Below are 12651 nucleotides of genomic sequence, written 5' to 3' on the forward strand. Positions count from 1 at the left end.
TTAGCCATTTTGCATTTGTTGGTTAGGAGTTATGTTTAAATAACTGTCAAAGTAAATAAAACCTAATTTTGGTATTTGAAAACCTTACAAAAACAACTGATTCTAGTAAAACTCACACAGATACAATATTACAGGCATTTTTAGACATAATACATGTTTGGTTTTGGAGTAATGTTTGGCGCAGTGGAAGAATGGCCGTGCGCGACCCGAGGGTCCCTGGTTCAATCCCCACCTAGTGCCAACCTCGTCATGTCCGTTGTGTCCTGAGCAAGACACTTCACCCTTGCTCCTGATGGGTGCTGGTTAGCACCTTGCATGGCAGCTCCCTCCATGAGTGTGTGAATGGGTAAATGTGGAAGTAGTGTCAAAGCGCTTTGAGTACCTTGAAGGTAGAAAAGCGCTATACAAGTACAACCCATTTATTTATTTATTTATATCTAGTAAGACAGCTATACTGTTATATTGAGTAAAAAAACTAACTTGTGTCTTTACAAACCTTACACAATATATTTTTTCTAGTAAAACTCACAAAGAGACATTTCCCCAGGTATTATTAGCCTTTGTGCATGTGTGGTTTAGGAGTTATGTTTAAATAAATGTCAAATTGAACGTGGCAGGTATACTGTCATGAGTAAAACCAAATTTTTGTAATTGTAAACCTTACCAAAATACCTGATTCTGGTAAAACTCACATAGATTCAATATTACATGCATTTTTAGACGGGTTGCTTGTTTGGTTTTGGAGTTATGTTTTTACAACTTTCATATTTAGTATGACAGTTATACTGTCATATTGAGAAAAAAACAACTAACTTGCGTCTTTGCAAACCTTACAAAAGATCATTATTCTGGTAAAGACTTAGACTTTCTTTTTATTGTCATTCAAATTTGAACTTTACAGCACAGATAACACAATTTCGTTACATAAGCTCATGGTAGTGCAGGATAAAAAAGCAATAAGGTGCATATATAAATAAATATAAATAATAAATAAATAAATATATAAAATAAATAAATATACTAAATATATATAAATAAATAAAAAGATTACTGTGCAGATAAATATATTGCACTTTTTCCACATGCGCCCACGTTTATGGGTGTATATTATATTGGGTTTTTTTTTTTATTCCAGCGAGTTAATCCATTTTGAGGGGAGTTGAGGGGATAATTTAATTATAATGCGTTCAAGAGTCTTACGGCCTGAGGGAAGAAGCTGGAGGTTCTGCTTCGGAGGCTGCGGAACCTCTTTCTAGAGTCCAGCAGTGAAAACAGTCCTTGGTGGGGGTGGGAGGAGTCTTTGCAAATTTTCTGAGCCCTGGTCAGGCAGCGCTTTTTGCGATCTCCTGGATAGGAGGAAGAGGATTCCTGAAGATCTTTTCCGCCGTCCTCACCACTCTCTGGAGAGACTTCCAGTCTGAGGCACTGCAGGCTTCAGTCCAGACAGAGATGCTGTTGGTCAGCAGGCTCTCTATAACAAAGATACAGTTCTCCAAACATTATTAGCTATTTGCATTTGTTGTTTTTGGCTTCACGGTGGCAGAGGGGTTAGTGCATCTGCCTCACAATACGAAGGTCCTGAGTAGTCTTGGGTTCAATCCCGGGCTCGGGATCTTTCTGTGTGGAGTTTGCATGTTCTCCCCGTGACTGCGTGGGTTCCCTCCGGGTACTCCGGCTTCCTCCCACTTCCAAAGACATGCACCTGGGGATAAGTTGATTGGCAACACTAAATTGGCCCTAGGGTGTGGATGTGAGTGTGAATGTTGTCTGTCTATCTGTGTTGGCCCTGTGATGAGATGGCGACTTGTCCAGGGTGTACCCCGCCTTCCGCCCGATTGTGGCTGAGATAGGCTCCAGCGCCCCCCGCGACCCCAAAGGGAATAAGCGGTAGAAAATGGATGGATGGATGGGTTTAGGATTTATGTTTAAATAACTGTCATAGTGAGTAAAACCTAAATTTTGTATTTGCAAACCTTAAAAAAACAATTGATTCTAGTAAAACTCACAGATACAATATCACAGTCATTTTTAGACATAATGCATGTTTGGTTTTGGAGTTGTGTTTATATAACTTTCATATTTAGTATTACAGTAATACTGTCATATTGAGTAAAAAAAACCCAACTAACTTGTGTCTTTACAAACCTTACAAAATATTTTTCCCAGTAAAACTCAAAGATACATTTCTACAGGCATTATTAGCCATTTTGCATGTGCAGTTTAGGATTTATGTTTAAATAACTGTCATATTGAGTGTGACAGTAAAGTCATAGTGAGTAAAACAAACTAACTAGTGTCTTTGCAATGCTTACAAAAGAAAATGTTACTAGTAAAACTCACAAAAGATACATTTCTTCATGCATTATTAGAAAATGTTCATGTGTAGTTTAGGAGTTATGTTTTAATAACTGTCAAATTGAGCGTGGCAGTTATACTGTCATTAAGTGTTAAACCTAATTTTTGTATTTGCAAACCTTACAAAACAACTGATTCTAGTAAAACTCACATAGATACAATATTGCAGGCATTTTAGACATTTCACATGTTTGGTTTATGAGTTGTGTTTGAATACATTTTAATTGCTTTTTTCGTTAGGGCAAGTCCAACCGGCAGGAGGCCACGGGGAAGCCCCAGGACACATTGGGAAGACTATGTCAGCCGGCTGGCCTGGGAACGCTTCGGGATCTCCCGAGAAGAGCTGGACGAAGTGGCTGGGGAGAGGGAAGTCTGGGCTTCTCTGCTTAGGCTGCTGCCCCCGCAACCCGACCTCGGACAAGCGGAAGAAAATGGATACATTTAGTATGACAGTTATACTATTCTATTGAGTAAAAAAAACTAACTTGTGTCTTTAAAAACCTTACAAATTATATGTTTTCTAGTAAAACTCACAAAGATACATCTCCAGGCATTATAAGCCATTTTGCATGTGGTTTAGGGGTTATGTTTAAATAACTGCCATATTGAATGTGGCAGTTATACTGTCATTATGAGTAAAACCTAATTTTTGTAATTGTAAACCTTACCAAAATACCTGATTCTGGTAAAACTCACATAGATTCAATATTACAGGCATTTTTAGACGGATTGCATGTGTAGTTTTGAAATTATGTTTATACAACTTTCTTATTTAGTATGACAGTGATACTATCATATTGAGTAAAAAAAACTAACTTGTGTCTTTGCAAACCTTACAAAAGACCATTTTAGTAAAACTCACAAAGATACATTTCTTCATGCATTATTAGAAAATGTTCATGTGTAGTTTTGAAGTTATGTTTATATAACTTCCATATATAGTATGACAGTTATACTGTTATATTGAGTAAAAAAAAACTAACTTGTGTCTTTACAAACCTTACAAAATATTGTTTCCCAGTAAAACTCACAAAGACACATTTCTACAGGCATTATTAGCCATTTTGTATGTGTGGTTTAGGAGTTATGTTTAAATAACTGAAATTGAGTGTGACAGTATACTGTCAAGGTGAGTAAAAAAAAAACTAACTCGTGTCTTTGCAAACCTTACAAAAGAAAATGTTACTAGTAAAACTCACAAAGATACATTTCTTCATGCATTATTAGAAATTGGTCATGTGTAGTTTAGGAGTTATGTTTAAATAACTGTCATTTTGAGTGTGGTAGTATAACTGCCACACATATTAAGTTAAGTGTAAAACCTAATTTTTGTATTTGCAAACCTTACAAAAACAACTGATTCTTGTAAAACTCACATAGATTCAATATTAAAGGCATTTTAGACATTTTACATGTTTTGTTTAGGAGTTGTGTTTGAATACATTAGTATTGCTTTTTTCGTTAAGGCAAGTCCAAACGGCAGGAAGCCACAGGGAAGACACAGGACACATTGGGAAGATTATATCAGCTGGCTGGCCTGGGAACGCCTCGGGATCCCCCGAGAAGAGCTGGACGAAGTAGCTGGGCTTCTCTGCTTAGGCTGCAGCCCCCGCAACACGACCTCGGATAAACGGAAGAAAATGGATGGATTTAGTATGACAGTTATACTATCATATTGAGTAAAAAAAAAAAATAACTTTTGTTTTTGTAAACATTCAAAATATTTTTTTTCTAGTAAAACTCACAAAGATACATAGAGTTTAAATAACTGTCATAGTAAGTAAAACCTTACAAAAACAACTGATTCTAGTAAAACTCACATGGATTCAATATTACAGGCATTTTTATACATTTTGCATGTTTGGTTTAGAAATTATGATGGAACACATTTTTATTGCTTTTTTCGCATTATCTCAGGATTTTAAGAATATTACTGTCACATTGAGTAAAAACTACTTTCTGTGTTTGCAAGGTTTAAAAAAAGCACATTTTTCGAGTAAAACTCCTAAGGATGTTTTATTTCAGGCATCATTAGCCATTTAGCATTTGTAGTTTAGGAGTTATGTTTAAATAACTGTCATATTAAATGTAACAGTATACTCTCATATAGAGTAAAAACTAATTTTTGTATTTGCAAACCTTACAAAAACAACTGATTCTAGTAAAACTCACATGAATTCAATAGTACAGTTATTTTTAGACATTTTGCCTGTTTGGTTTAGAAATTATGATGGAATACATTTTTATTGCTTTTTTCGCATTATCTCAGGATTTTGGGAATATTACTGTCATATTGAGTAAAAAACTACTTTTTGTTTTTGCAAGCCTTAAAAAAGCATATGTTTCGAGTAAAACTCACAATATAGCATTATTTCAGGCAATATTATCTCATTTTTATGTGTAGTTTAGGAGTTATGTTTATTTACTGTCATATTGAGTGTACATTGTCATGGTGAAAAAACCCTACTTTTTTTCATTTGCAAAAATTTCAAACAACCGATTCTAGTAAAACTCACATGGATTCAATATTACAGGCATTTTTACACATTTTGCATGTTTGATTTAGGAAATATGATTGAATAAATTTTCATTGCTTTTTTCGCATTATCTCAGGATTTTAGGAATATTACTGTCATATTGAGTAAAAAACTACTTTTTGTTTTTGCAAGATTTGAAAAAGCATATGTTTCGAGTAAAACTCTGTAGAATGCATTTTTTGAGGCATCATTAGCCATTTTGCATGTGTAGTTAGGAGTTATTTTTAAATAACTGTCATATTGAGTGTGACAGTATACTGTCATAGTGAGTAAAACTTAATTTTTGTATTTGCAAACCTTATAAAAACAACTGATTCTAGTAAAACTTACATGGATTTAATATTACAGGCATTTTTAGACATTTTGCATTGTTGGTTTAGGAATTATGTTGGAATACATTTTTATTGCTTTTTTCGCATTATCTCAGGATTTTAAGAACATTACTGTCATATTGAGTGAAAAACTACTTTTTGTGTTTGCAAGCCTTAAAAAAGTATATGTTTCGAGTAAAACTCACAATAATGCATTAGTTCAGGCAATATTAGCTAATTTTTATGTGTAGTTTAGGAGTTATGTTTATTTATTGTCATATTGAGGGTACTTGTCATGTTGTAAAAAACTTAATTTTTTTAATTGCAAAAATTTCAAACACAACCGATTCTTAGAAAACTCACATGGATTCAATATTACAGGCATTTTTACAAATTTTGCATGTTTAGTTTAGAAATTATGATTGAATACATTTTTATTGCTTTTTTCGCATTATCTCAGGATTTTAGGGATATAACTGTCATATTGAGCAAAAAACTACTTTTTGTGTTTGCAAGATTTAAAAAAGCATATGTTCCGAGTAAATCTCCGAAGAATGCAATATTTGAGGCATCATTAGCCATTTTGCATGTGTATTTAGGAGTTATGATTACAAAACTGTCATATTGATTGTGACAGTTTACTTTCATAAAGAGTAAAACCTAATTTTTGTTTTTGCAAACCTTACTAAAACAACTGATTCTAGTAAAAGACACATTGATTTAATATTACAGGCATTTTTGGACATTTTGCATTGTTGGTTTAGGAATTATGTTGGAATACATTTTTATTGCTTTTTTGCATTATCTCAGAATTTTAAGAACATTACTGTCATATTGAATAAAAACTACTTTTTGTGTTTGCAAGCCTTAAAAAGCATATGTTTCGAGTAAAACTCACAAGAATGCATTATTTCAGGCAATATTATCTCATTTTTAAGTGTAGTTTAGGACTTAAGTTTAAATTACTGTCATATTGAGTGTACATTGTCATGGTGAAAAAAACCAAATTTTTGTATTTGCAAAAATTTCAAACAACCTAATCTAGTAAAACTCACATGGATTCAATATTACAGGCATTTTTACACATTTTGCATGTTTGATTTAGGAAATATGATTGAATACATTTTCATTGCTTTTTTTCGCATTATCTCAGTATTTTAGGAATATTACTGTCATATTGAGTAAAAAACTACTTTTTGTGTTTGCAAGATTTGAAAAAAGCATATGTTTCGAGTAAAACTCCCAAGGATCCATTATTTCAAACATTATTAGCCATTTTGCATTAGTAGTTTAGGAGTTATGATTAAAAAACTGTCATATTGATTGTGACAGTTTACTTTCATAAAGTGTAAAACCTAATTTTTGTTTTTGCAAACCTTACTAAAACAACTGATTCTAGTAAAACACACATGGATTTAATATTACAGGCATTTTTAGACATTTTGCATTGTTGGTTTAGGAATTATGTTGGAAAACATTTTTATTGCTTTTTTCGCATTATCTCAGGATTCTAGGAATATTACTGTCATATTGAGTAAAAAACTACTTTTTGTGTTTGCAAGATTTGAAAAAGCATATGTTTCGAGTAAAACTCTGTAGAATGCATTATTTGAGGCATCATTAGCCATTTTGCATGTGTAGTTAGGAGTTATGATTAAAAAACTGTCATATTGAGTGTGACAGTATACTGTCATAGTGAGTAAAACTTAATTTTTGTATTTGCAAACCTTATAAAAACAACTGATTCTAGTAAAACTTACATGGATTTAATATTACAGGCATTTTTAGACATTTTGCATTGTTGGTTTAGGAAATATGTTGGAATACATTTTTATTGCTTTTTTCGCATTATCTCAGGATTTTAGGACCATTACTGTCATATTGAGTAAAAAACTACTTTTTGTGTTTGCAAGCCTTACAAAAACAACTGATTCTAGTAAAACTCACATGCATTCAATATTACAGTTATTTTTAGACATTTTGCCTGTTTGGTTTAGAAATTATGATGGAATACATTTATATTGCTTTTTTCGCATTATCTCCGGATTTTAGGAATATTACTGTCATATTGAGTAAAAAACTACTTTTTGTGTTTGCAAGCCTTAAAAAAGCATATGTTTCGAGTAAAACTCACAACATTGCATTAGTTCAGGCAATATTAGCTCATTTGTATGTGTAGTTTAGGAGTTATGTTTATTTACTGTCATATTGAGGGTACTTGTCATGTTGAAAAAAACCTATTTTTTTTATTTGTAAAAATTTCAAACACAACCGATTCTAGGAAAACTCACATGGATTCAATATTACAGGCATTTTTACAAATTTTGCATGTTTAGTTTAAAAATTATGATTGAATACATTTTTATTGCTTTTTTCGCATTATCTCAGAATTTTAGGGATATAACTGTCATATTGAGTAAAAAAAACTACTTTTTGTGTTTGCAAGATTTAAAAAAGTTAATGTTCAGAGTAAAACTCCGTAGAATGCATTATTTGAGGCATCATTAGCCATTTTGCATGTGTAGTTAGGAGTTATGATTACAAAACTGTCATATTGATTGTGACAGTTTACTTTCATAAAGAGTAAAACCTAATTTTTGTTTTTGCAAACCTTACTAAAACAACTGATTCTAGTAAAACTCACATGGATTCAATATTACAGGCATTTTTACACATTTTGCATGTTTGATTTAGGAAATATGATTGAATATATTTTCATTGCTTTTTTCGCATTATGTCAGTATTTTAGGAATATTACTGTCATATTGAGTAAAAAACTACTTTTTGTGTTTGCAAGATTTGAAAAAAACATATGTTTCGAGTAAAACTCCCAAGGATCCATTATTTCAAACATTATTAGCCATTTTGCATGAGTAGTTTAGGAGTTATTATTAAAAAACTGTCATATTGATTGTGACAGTTTACTTTCATAAAGAGTAAAACCTAATTTTTGTTTTTGCAAACCTTACTAAAACAACTGATTCTAGTAAAACTCACATGGATTTAATATTACAGGCATTTTTAGACATTTTGCATGTTTTGGTTTAGGAATTATGTTGGAATACATTTTTATTGCTTTTTTCGCATTATCTCAGAATTTTAAGAACATTACTGTCATATTGAATAAAAACTACTTTTTGCGTTTGCAAGCCTTAAAAAAGCATATGTTTCGAGTAAAACTCACAAGAATGCATTATTTCAGGCAAAATTAGCTCATTTTTAAGTGTAGTTTAGGAGTTATGTTTAATTTACTGTCATATTGAGTGTACATTGTCATGGTGAAAAAAACCTAATTTTTGTATTTGCAAAAATTTCAAACAACCTAATCTAGTAAAACTCACATGGATTCAATATTACAGGCATTTTTACACATTTTGCATGTTTGATTTAGGAAATATGATTGAATATATTTTCATTGCTTTTTTCGCATTATCTCAGTATTTTAGGAATATTACTGTCATATTGAGTAAAAAACTACTTTTTGTGTTTGCAAGATTTGAAAAAGTATATGTTTCGAGTAAAACTCCGTAGAATGCATTATTTGAGGCATCATTAGACATTTTGCATGTGTGGTTTAGGAGTTATGATTAAATAAATGTCATATTGAGTGTGACAGTTTTTTGTTTTTGCAAACCTTACTAAAACAACTGATTCTAGTTAAACTCACATGGATTCAATAATACAGGCATTTTTACACATTTTGCATGTTTAGTTTAGAAATTATGATCGAATACATTTTTATTGCTTTTTTCGCATTATCTCAGGATTTTAAGAACATTACTGTCATATTGAGTAAAAAAATACTTTTTATGTTTGCAAGCCTTAAGAAAGCATATGTTTCGAGGAAAACTCCCAAGGATCCATTATTTCAAACATTATTAGCCATTTTGCATGAGTAGTTTAGGAGTTATGATTAAAAAACTGTCATATTGAGTGTGACAGTTTACTTTCATAAAGAGTAAAACCTAATTTTTGTTTTTGCAAACTTTACTAAAACAACTGATTCTAGTAAAACTCACATGGATTCAATAATACAGGCATTTTTACACATTTTGCATGTTTAGTTTAGAAATTATGATTGAATACATTTTTATTGCTTTTTTCGCATTATCTCAGGATTTTAAGAACATTACTGTCATATTGAGTAAAAAAATACTTTTTGTGTTGCAAGCCTTAAGAAAGCATATGTTTCAAGGAAAACTCCCAAGGATCCATTATTTCAAACATTATTAGCCATTTTGCATGAGTAGTTTAGGAGTTATGATTAAAAAACTGTCATATTGAGTGTGACAGTTTACTTTCATAAAGAGTAAAACCTAATTTTTGTTTTTGCAAACCTTACTAAAACAACTGATTCTAGTAAAACACACATGGATTTAATATTACAGGCATTTTTAGACATTTTGCATTGTTGGTTTAGGAATTATGTTGGAAAACATTTTTATTGCTTTTTTCGCATTATCTCAGGATTCTAGGAATATTACTGTCATATTGAGTAAAAAACTACTTTTTGTGTTTGCAAGATTTGAAAAAGCATATGTTTCGAGTAAAACTCTGTAGAATGCATTATTTGAGGCATCATTAGCCATTTTGCATGTGTAGTTAGGAGTTATTTTTAAATAACTGTCATATTGAGTGTGACAGTATACTGTCATAGTGAGTAAAACTTAATTTTTGTATTTGCAAACCTTATAAAAACAACTGATTCTAGTAAAACTTACATGGATTTAATATTACAGGCATTTTTAGACATTTTGCATTGTTGGTTTAGGAAATATGTTGGAATACATTTTTATTGCTTTTTTCGCATTATCTCAGGATTTTAGGACCATTACTGTCATATTGAGTAAAAAACTACTTTTTGTGTTTGCAAGCCTTACAAAAACAACTGATTCTAGTAAAACTCACATGCATTCAATATTACAGTTATTTTTAGACATTTTGCCTGTTTGGTTTAGAAATTATGATGGAATACATTTATATTGCTTTTTTCGCATTATCTCCGGATTTTAGGAATATTACTGTCATATTGAGTAAAAAACTACTTTTTGTGTTTGCAAGCCTTAAAAAAGCATATGTTTCGAGTAAAACTCACAACATTGCATTAGTTCAGGCAATATTAGCTCATTTGTATGTGTAGTTTAGGAGTTATGTTTATTTACTGTCATATTGAGGGTACTTGTCATGTTGAAAAAAACCTATTTTTTTTATTTGTAAAAATTTCAAACACAACCGATTCTAGGAAAACTCACATGGATTCAATATTACAGGCATTTTTACAAATTTTGCATGTTTAGTTTAAAAATTATTATTGAATACATTTTTATTGCTTTTTTCGCTTTATCTCAGAATTTTAGGGATATAACTGTCATATTGAGTAAAAAAACTACTTTTTGTGTTTGCAAGATTTAAAAAAGTTAATGTTCAGAGTAAAACTCCGTAGAATGCATTATTTGAGGCATCATTAGCCATTTTGCATGTGTAGTTAGGAGTTATGATTACAAAACTGTCATATTGATTGTGACAGTTTACTTTCATAAAGAGTAAAACCTAATTTTTGTTTTTGCAAACCTTACTAAAACAACTGATTCTAGTAAAACTCACATGGATTCAATATTACAGGCATTTTTACACATTTTGCATGTTTGATTTAGGAAATATGATTGAATATATTTTCATTGCTTTTTTCGCATTATGTCAGTATTTTAGGAATATTACTGTCATATTGAGTAAAAAACTACTTTTTGTGTTTGCAAGATTTGAAAAAAACATATGTTTCGAGTAAAACTCCCAAGGATCCATTATTTCAAACATTATTAGCCATTTTGCATGAGTAGTTTAGGAGTTATTATTAAAAAACTGTCATATTGATTGTGACAGTTTACTTTCATAAAGAGTAAAACCTAATTTTTGTTTTTGCAAACCTTACTAAAACAACTGATTCTAGTAAAACTCACATGGATTTAATATTACAGGCATTTTTAGACATTTTGCATGTTTTGGTTTAGGAATTATGTTGGAATACATTTTTATTGCTTTTTTCGCATTATCTCAGAATTTTAAGAACATTACTGTCATATTGAATAAAAACTACTTTTTGCGTTTGCAAGCCTTAAAAAAGCATATGTTTCGAGTAAAACTCACAAGAATGCATTATTTCAGGCAAAATTAGCTCATTTTTAAGTGTAGTTTAGGAGTTATGTTTAATTTACTGTCATATTGAGTGTACATTGTCATGGTGAAAAAAACCTAATTTTTGTATTTGCAAAAATTTCAAACAACCTAATCTAGTAAAACTCACATGGATTCAATATTACAGGCATTTTTACACATTTTGCATGTTTGATTTAGGAAATATGATTGAATATATTTTCATTGCTTTTTTCGCATTATCTCAGTATTTTAGGAATATTACTGTCATATTGAGTAAAAAACTACTTTTTGTGTTTGCAAGATTTGAAAAAGTATATGTTTCGAGTAAAACTCCGTAGAATGCATTATTTGAGGCATCATTAGACATTTTGCATGTGTGGTTTAGGAGTTATGATTAAATAAATGTCATATTGAGTGTGACAGTTTACTTTCGTAAAGGGTAAAACCTAATTTTTGTTTTTGCAAACCTTACTAAAACAACTGATTCTAGTTAAACTCACATGGATTCAATAATACAGGCATTTTTACACATTTTGCATGTTTAGTTTAGAAATTATGATCGAATACATTTTTATTGCTTTTTTCGCATTATCTCAGGATTTTAAGAACATTACTGTCATATTGAGTAAAAAAATACTTTTTATGTTTGCAAGCCTTAAGAAAGCATATGTTTCGAGGAAAACTCCCAAGGATCCATTATTTCAAACATTATTAGCCATTTTGCATGAGTAGTTTAGGAGTTATGATTAAAAAACTGTCAAATTGAGTGTGACAGTTTACTTTCATAAAGAGTAAAACCTAATTTTTGTTTTTGCAAACTTTACTAAAACAACTGATTCTAGTAAAACTCACATGGATTCAATAATACAGGCATTTTTACACATTTTGCATGTTTAGTTTAGAAATTATGATTGAATACATTTTTATTGCTTTTTTCGCATTATCTCAGGATTTTAAGAACATTACTGTCATATTGAGTAAAAAAATACTTTTTGTGTTGCAAGCCTTAAGAAAGCATATGTTTCAAGGAAAACTCCCAAGGATCCATTATTTTAAACATCATTAGCCATTTTGCATGAGTGGTTTAGGAGTTATGATTAAAAAATTGTCATATTGAGTGTGACAGTTTACTTTCATAAAGAGTAAAACCTAATTTTTGCTTTTGCAAACCTTACTAAAACAACTGATTCTAGTGAAACTTACAAGGATATAATCTTACTGGCATTTTTAGACATTTTGCATTGTTGGTTTAGGAATTATGTTGGAATACATTTTTATTGCTTTTTTCGCATTAT

This window comes from Nerophis lumbriciformis, linkage group LG11, assembly GCF_033978685.3.
Source record: "Nerophis lumbriciformis linkage group LG11, RoL_Nlum_v2.1, whole genome shotgun sequence".
NCBI lineage: Eukaryota > Metazoa > Chordata > Actinopteri > Syngnathiformes > Syngnathidae > Nerophis > Nerophis lumbriciformis.